The sequence below is a fragment of the Montipora capricornis genome, chromosome 3 (genome assembly GCF_036669925.1).
Source record: "Montipora capricornis isolate CH-2021 chromosome 3, ASM3666992v2, whole genome shotgun sequence".
In the NCBI taxonomy this organism is placed as follows: Eukaryota; Metazoa; Cnidaria; class Anthozoa; order Scleractinia; family Acroporidae; genus Montipora; species Montipora capricornis.
Genome location: NC_090885.1, coordinates 26,593,834 through 26,600,570, shown reverse-complemented (window position 1 = coordinate 26,600,570; position 6,737 = coordinate 26,593,834).

Below are 6,737 nucleotides of genomic sequence, written 5' to 3'. Positions count from 1 at the left end.
CCAGTTTTCCGCCCGCGACGTGATTTTCAAGGTCTCATTATCTTTATCGTTTAAATCAACCACAATAGGGAATAAAAAGCGAGATAAGCATAGTAAAATATATTTTTTGTGATAAAATTTAAGTGAGCTCAAGTTGAGCCGTTGATGAAAGACATTTCGAAAGGGTCAAACACACAAGAGTTAGTAAAGTGCATTGCAGCCTAATTTTTTTTTAACCAACCAGAATATAAGTTCAATATCAGGGCAAGGGATTTGCTCTTGTTCTATGAAACAAATGAATTATACAGTCAACCATGTTGTGGTTAATTTAAATAACGCAATTTTTTATCAGTCATTCACGGTGTGTTGCATTCATCATAGTGCAGTCGCAGACCCAAATTCCTCCGTAAAGGCTTTCGTTTATACCCCCGTATTTACATAAATCTCCAGCTTCCACCGTTGGTCACCATTTCTGGGAAATAACTCATCACAACTACTTTTCGGTGTTTTTGTACATTTATTTTTCATGCCACTCGTACGAGGTGATCTTATAACACGTCAACTCCGGAAATCATCGCACAGGCCAGGACCAACAGTAATAGTAAATAGAGAGTCAATTCCCTTTCAATTGATCTGAATTGCGTTATAATTTAAAAATCAATTTGACCCTTGCTTGTTAATTTTCGATTCAAAGATGAAGAGATTAGTAGCCATGAATGGAGTACTAGTGGAAAGTGAATTTTCTCCCCACACAGTACAATTACAAGAAGAGAATCTTAATGACCTAGTAATTGATCTCTAATCCGGAAATGGGACGGGATAGAATAACCTCGGATCTACGTAATCCTCTGGGGGCAATTTATGTCTTTGGCTAATTAAATGACGCGCTAATTATCATCGGAAATGGCTTAAATGACTTTATATACCGCAGAATAAACCTTTTTAGGACAACCGAAGCCAGGCTTGACTTCGTCAAAAACAGAAGAAACCTTTGAATCCGGGCTTTGAATTCACGTTTGCCACAAACCAACTATCCGTTGCCATCACGTTGGAGGTTATTATGGGACGTTATTTTTATGACAATAGTCAAAATTTTACCACAATTCCTTACCCCATTTTCTCGTCGTCAACCTGACAACTGCCTTCCGAAGGCCGGCAGTCTAGATTTTACCATAATGCTTTAGAATTCAGTGCCATTACTAGCTCCACCGCAAAAAAGGTAGATTTTAACCTCAGCTTCTCAATGTTCGTAATTTATTTCAGCACAGAAATAAATTCTGCTCATAAATATATCAAGAACACACTTCATCTTTCATTTCGAGTAAAGTAACGAGAAGCCTGGGTTTTTTTTTCTAATCTGAAATTTTGATGGCAGTTGACTCCAGATCGTAAGCTAAACGCACGATCTATCACAATCACAACGGGGGCCAAACCCTGCTAAACTGCGAAAATATCGTTTGGCGTCTCAGCCGAAGTAAACCGGCCTGGATCTAAAATTACTAGCCTGTCATCGTTGACTTCGCCTGTTTGAACTGAATTAGAATTCGCGAATGATTGAATGTTCTGTGTGGTGGTGTTCAATAAAGTGTTGATCCAGCAAGAAACTGGAGCATTAATCAAAAACAACGCACTCGTTATTACTTGCACTTAGTTCGATTATAGCGGGCGAGTCACCATCCCTTTCGGCTCCGCGCACAAGACCTCTAGCTAAGCCATGCGTATACCCTGTTGTTGAGATTGTGCCCGGGGAAGATACGGAAGATTCTAAAAGTGGTTGATTTTCTTGAGCTTCACTTTTTCTTCTTTAAAGAGATCGTCTCGACGGCCTGACAACGAAATTTTAATAGCCAGTGATTCTTCTAACCGTTTATGATATTAAAGAGATTTAGCACTGAGAGAGATTTAGGGAAACCGGCAGGCTGGATATTTGGAGCAAACAGCCACCAAATGAGCAACTAGATTCATACAAGGTAGATTACAGCCAGGGGCCCGTTTCTCGAAAGTCCCGAAACTTTACGGGCCATTTTCGAGTGTCACAATTCCCTTGGTATCTCAGGAACGGAGAGGATTTAAGTCGTCTAACTTCACAGTCATGTTTCTTTTAGTTACCTCGAAAATATGTTAGAAGATCGGCTTTCCAAAACAAGCGGTTGGCAGGTTCACAAATAGCTTTTCGGGTCCGAAAAGTTTTCGGGACTTTCGAGAAACGGGCCCCAGGTCCGAGTGGACAATCAAAGATACATGTAGTTTCAAGCTACTCTAGCGGCTTAAAATGAAAGCAACTTTAAAAGTTAGGGTTACGGGTTACTCTCAAACAAGTTTCTCCAGTTTGGCACTAATCGCAATTTTTAGTTCGAAAGCTGCAATTTACGGTAAACGCATTGCTAAATCTCTCTCATAACTCGCCCAGCATGTTATGTAACTACTAATTTCACTGTTTATACCGACGTCTCTTGGAAACACGTACGTGGGTTGATTCTTTACACAAGCTGTGTAAGTGGAGACTGAGTACTGTTAATGAATTAAGCTTGTTATCTTGTACGCCGTGCATACTTTTGAGGCTTTTTTTAGAAACCTCCGTCGGTATTCTTGCTGACCATTTTGCCTTTGAGACGGCAATTTTAGAATGCATAGTTTGTGCTGGAAAACTTTATCCCACTCATTCCCAGGATACTTAAGCGGGAATTGTTCCAAAAGGACGCCTGTTTGGCGAAAGTTGCATTCAGTAGGTCCGAATACTTCCGTGTTTGTCTAAAAATTTGTAATCTCCCCCACCGAGTAATGATATTAGCTGGATCCATGTCTGTCTCAGTCTTAAGCCGGACAAGCTTATTGTAGTGAGGTTTTTGCTTAACAAATTGGGAAATCCATTAGCTGAGAACACGTACACAATGCTTTTGCGGTTTTTAGAGACTAACGACATGATCTTCCCCAGAATTAAGTTTGTTACATGCAGCAGTCTTTATATGTCTTTAGTTACTTGTCGCAATTTCGTTTTATTAAATTCATCATCATGTTTGCTTCCCTTCATCTCGGTTTCTCCTCTTTTCACTTTGTTTGGTTAATGCGCATTCACCCTTTGTTTGGATTGGTTAGTGTACCTTTTTACTAGCGGTAACGAACAAACAAACAACTTGACAACCACTTCAAGTGATTAACACAGCGCCAGTATTGTTGAAACACCTTTCATAGGATTAGCAAATAAACAATAAAACATTTGGCCAATCAGAGATGGACAATTGAGCAAGTGGTATCGATATAGTACGTTTCTTGTGCACTGAACCCGGACTACATGCAAATCATGCCTGAAGTGGCTGTCAAACTAAGTTTTAACTACTACTACTACTACCACTGGGATAACCTGCTGCTGTCTGAACTTTAAGAATGAAAACTTCCGCATAAAATACAAATCCCTCAATGACGTAGAGCAAACCCCAAGGGTTAAACGTTGCCCAAAACTAGAGCAAAGCCCAGAATCTGAAATCATGTTTTATTCAGTCACATTTGAGATCCAATACTATTGCCAGTAATTGGTTGAACTGGGTAACTGTAAGAGTTTCATGGCTTTCTACTCGCTTAGCTTACTGCTGTACTTCATCGATTTATTAATTTGCATGACGGTATTGTAAGATTTGCGTTGCCGAAGCGTTTAAGCTCAATAAGCTTAAAAGCTCTTAACTCTGAATTCTCGAAGGCAAGCGCCAATTCAAAAGGAAATAATCCATTCAGCATTCACAGATTACGCCGAAGTCCAATTATAACCACACCCCCGAAAAAAGAAAAAAAACTGTTGCCCTTTCCTCACCCCTCACACGTTATCAATCCCCCACCCCCCCCCCCCCCGTTCCCCCTCTCGCAAATTCAGGTTTCGCAATAAAAATGCGCGTTTCAATTGAGTTTACTCTTGTTTTTGAGGATAAACCTCAACTTCTTTACTTCTTGGCTAGGCTGCAGTTACAGCCAGACATGGACACCGGGTTAAAACACTACAGCAAACGGTTTAAAGTTAACCGATTCAAACATGAAACACTGCGCTCGTGGCAAACGCTCCTTGCCGTTTCTTAACAGTATTTTAGCATCTATCCTGGTTCGGCACGGTCGTACAACCGTAAGGTTATATACATCGTAAATGACAGAAAAACTGACATGTAGTCCGTCAGCAGGCAAACATTCAAGAGGCAAGAGTTATTCGCTGTAGTGTGACAATTTCCCTTGAATAAGTAATTTTGCACGATTACTGAAAGTTCCGCTTATTTAGTAACCTTTCCACTTCCAAGATGCTGGCCTGCCAAACACCATAACAACAGATGAAACGCTTATTGACTTGGCAAATAAATCTAAGAGCATTGCAACAACCTTAAGAACGTTTTTGCTTTGCGTTGAATGATGCTTTAATTAAGCAGGCAATTCATTTTAATTTAGGGCATTGCGCAACCAAGTTATCAGCATACTTTTGGTCAACTAAGCATACTTTCACAAAAACCCACTTTTTCTATTCTTGTTTGACGGCCAGTCCGCACGAGAAATTTTTTGTATAACAACTTCTGTAACACATATATATGCATGTGTGCATAGACAGCAAGTGTTTGTAGAAGCTGAGAAACCTGGCGCGCGTGCAAAAACATATGCAAAGATTACTGCAAACACTCGCCGAGGTTTACATCATTGCAGATAACTAGCATGCAGGGTGCATACTATATACTTTTTCATCCATGAACGCTCTCAGTTAGCTGGCTTTTATTAGACAGACTTGGAGCCTGGAGGGATGTTTCAGAAAAATTGCTATGATTTGACGCCAACCTGTTTCGTTGATTAATTTGAGCCGGAAAATCTTGTAACTTTTAACATGCCACACATTACTCTTGTTCGGTCGGAACAAGTTTGGATGAGTTTTCTTGAGTTAAACTAAACAGACCGGAAAACTGGAAGAACATGGCATTTAATGCAGATATCACAGGCAACTCCCTTATAAATTTCAAACGACCGCTGAATTTGTCCCTGTATGGCGTCACTTTTATGTCTTGTCTCCCCAACCGCAAAAGAAACCTGAAGCAATGATGGTTTTAAGACCCGCCAGACTATCACCTGTGCTTTTTCCAGCTTTTTTGGAACTAGCCGAGCAAAACAAGAATGCCTTTTGGAAACTGGAAAGTTGGAAACTGCCCATAGAAACGGTCAGCCTCATTAAAATGGTTCAGGGTTGTGGCCCTTTCGGGATTGTTTAGATGAACTAAGGTATGACCCACCGGGTAGAATTTATAAATTTTTTTAAGGAATGATGCTGCTCTTGTGAACATTTGCTTGATAGTGTCACTCATTAGTCACTTGCGCACAAGTGGGCGAAATTTCACTTAAGCAATGAAAGATTCATTCACTTATAAGAGATGTTACGCGACACGGTTTGTCTGGTGGAGTTCGACTACTCCATAACAAAATTATAGTGTAATTTTGAAAAATTGCCGGGCGCCCGCGGCGAAACTTGTGGATCCGAAGTTGAAGTGTGTTTACTCATGATACTGCTGAAGGCATTTGCACAGAGGTTTGCATAGCAATGACACGGTCGTCAGTTCGAGTCCAGCGAAAGCTGAGCCAGATCTCTTTAGTCAACTGTTGAGTTGCGCAATTAACTGCGATGATTCGGTAAATATATTCTAACATTCCAAGATTTTTCCAGTTCAAATTTGTTCTCACAGGGATTTTTCTTTAGCAAACTGCGCTGCAGGAAGCAAATGAACGGCGGTTTTTTTAGGTTTTACTAAGAGGATTAACGTTAATCGGCATTGTAACAACTGGTGGAAGTGGTTGTTTTTTTCTGATCATCGTCTTTCGATCTTAAATTAGCCACTTCCTTATACATCTATCACTGCTGTTTCTGATTTTGCGCCAAGATTAAAATAGTTGCTCACCTTGGTTAATGACCACTCATAGTTAACTATGGACAATTGCAAGATTTGCCGTAACTTAGTACGGACCCCTGCTGTTGTTCTTTACGTAAACACAAAACTCCAGGCTCTGGCTCAGGGACTCGCGCGTAATAAAATAATCCCTTTTAGCAGGAAGTAAACAAAGGAACAATAAAGGAGATTTCCACATCTCCGTTTCCTTTCCTGTTTGCTGCGTGAATTATTTATCTTCTCTAGATCTTGTGTTTGCGTCTGAAAAATGTGCCAGGGTGTGTCAAACGCACGGATAGAGACGAAAGGACTTGGGAACAAAGTTAACTGTACCGGAGGGAAGAAAATTGTGGACTCACGGGACTTACAAAAGAACGACAATACATTTAATTAACATATGTGTTAAATGTACTAAGAATGAAGATGTTAATTTCCTTATAATTTAAATGATAACCTTGAACTAGTTCCTGAAATCCTAATTTGAAAATAGAAAAGTGCCTAGAAAGTCCCTGCATCCCAATTTCTTCGAGTCCCCGAGTCCCCGAGTCCCCAAGATACGAGTCACATTCCAGCCCTACTGGTAACTCAGCCCGTTCGTTGCTCACTCTTGCTGACGATAAAGAAGATAAGACATTTAATTCGTCTTAACAGTCATAAATGACAGTCCCACCTCCATCTGGCGAAGCTAAAATGCCTGCTGTTGAACAGGCAATGGCATCTGGGACGTCCAAAACAACGTAAATTTCTGTCGATTCACTGACCTCTCTCCTGGCTCTGCAAGAGGTCATTCATCATGGATGTTGATGATAATGATAATGATGATGATGATGATGATGATGATGATAATGATGATGATGATGATGA